This window comes from Dromiciops gliroides, chromosome 3, assembly GCF_019393635.1.
Source record: "Dromiciops gliroides isolate mDroGli1 chromosome 3, mDroGli1.pri, whole genome shotgun sequence".
Taxonomy (NCBI): Eukaryota; Metazoa; Chordata; class Mammalia; order Microbiotheria; family Microbiotheriidae; genus Dromiciops; species Dromiciops gliroides.
In genome coordinates, this window is record NC_057863.1 from 107666207 (window position 1) to 107668210 (window position 2004).

Below are 2004 nucleotides of genomic sequence, written 5' to 3' on the forward strand. Positions count from 1 at the left end.
TTTTCATAACCCTATCTTTGCTTCATTATGGTCAGACTAAAAAAATGTAAGCTTAAAAAGCCTAAGAGAAGATGGGTGTGTACTTTGGGAGATAATTGAACAAACAAGAGGAACTCTCACCATAGGGAACATTTATTGAAACTAAGTAACTAAGCCTCCCCTAATAGCTCCCACACACCCATATGGGGCTGGCCAGATTATAATGGGGACAGCCCATGTGGGTGTGTTGAGCCAATTGGAGACTCAGCATGACTAAGTACTGCCCCTGCCTGTGGGAGAGATAGTTAGAGGCAGTTAGAGGAAGAGAGAGAGGGAAGTTTTTTCTGAGGAGAGTTTTCTGAGAGAAACCAGCAAGGAATGTAAGTAACCACAGGCCTGCTTGGTTTTTAACCCTGAACAGAGGAGCTGTTGGTGTTTGACCTTCAGACCAAAACAGAAGAGATTGCCAGCTAATTCTCCTTAGAGCTACAGATTTTGGGTGATGGTGAGTTTGTGTTTTTGAGGCAAAGCTAGCTCTTTGGAGCTGGCTGGGCTGGAGGCAGGTTCTAGGTGCCTGGGGCCTTTTTACCCCAGAGATTTATTCATTGTTTCTAGCTCTATTAACTTCACTTATGTTTTAAATTTGTTCCCATTAATAAAAACCTGTTTTGTGTTTTTGAAAGAGGCTGTTAATTTATTTTCTTACCCCAATATTAAGGTGAGCCACCCAATTAACTCTTCCCATACTAAATTTTGCCCTTGCACACTAGAAAGCACTTTTCAGCCTATTCACCCTTCTCCCACCAAGTGCTGCTCAGGAGTGCTTTAATACCAAACTCTGCCCCCCCCACCCCCCCCACACACACAGTGCTATCACTGCTGCCACAGTCTTCCTCCTTCTGCCACCATGATTATCTATTGGGACCTCATCAAACAGGATGAGATGTTCTCCAACATTTACAAGGTCCAAGTATAAATGGTCTGTGCCTGGAGGTAGAGAGGAAGATGATCAGTAGAACAGTGGGTACCATTGATGATTCATTCATCAATGGAAATGCCTCTCCTGTGTGTCCTGAGAGTGAAGGAAAAGATGACACTGTAATCACTGGAGTTGACATGGTAATAAACTATCATCTGAAAGAAACTAGGTTCAAAAAATAATCCTATAAAAAGTACAACAAAGACTAGATGAAATCAAAAATCAAAGGCAGACTTGAAGAAAATAAGCCACATAGAGTAAAACTTTTTATGATGGGAGGAACAAATTATACATATCCTTGGTAATTGTAAACACATTAAGTTCTTCATAGGCAAAAATAGAAAGCCAGTTGACATGCTGACTCTCTTGAATTTACATGAGGATGGTGTGACCATGTATATGATTTTCCTTACTGATGATATAGAAATATAGAAATGTTAACAAAGTAAGCTGAATACTTTGAATTGCTTTTAATCATAACTCACTGCTGCTTTATGTCATCTACACAACTCCAGAACTTGGATAAACTTGGACTGATGTCATCTTGAGCTTTATTCATTCATTTTTGACCTTGATTTATTTGGAGTAGAGGTATTTTTTTAAAAAACATATCACATAGGTTGTCTAAAGCAAAACAAATTTAAACCCCTACGAGAGAATTCCTCTTCGTCTAATGTTTTGTAAGTTCAAATTACAGTAATTTGCTACAGTTGTTCCTCAAGGATCATTGTAGAAATCATTGACTGGTCTCATGTTACTTTTTAGCAGAAGATGCTTCAGAGAGACCTTTCTACCGTTGACTGCCTGTGAAACTGGAATCTGAATTCTATTTGCTAGTTAAACCTGAGTCAAATAAGGAAAGAGATGCAAACAAATGTGCCAGCAATATGAAGTGGACCTTTCTGTATTTTCATTTCTACAAGCTGAAGGAGAATTAACTTTGGAAGAGATTACATCCACATTGAACAAGTGAAATCATGTAAAACTAAAACCAACAAACAAAATTAGAAAGTAAAGGAATAAGTGGAGTTTTTCTTTATATATTA

At 38.4% G+C, this 2004-nt stretch overlaps 1 pseudogene; it reads left to right on the forward strand.

Moving 5' to 3' along the window:
• The first annotated feature begins 886 nt into the window (after positions 1-886).
• LOC122745791 lies at positions 887-1399 on the forward strand (annotated as a pseudogene).
• The last annotated feature ends 605 nt before the right edge of the window (positions 1400-2004 follow it).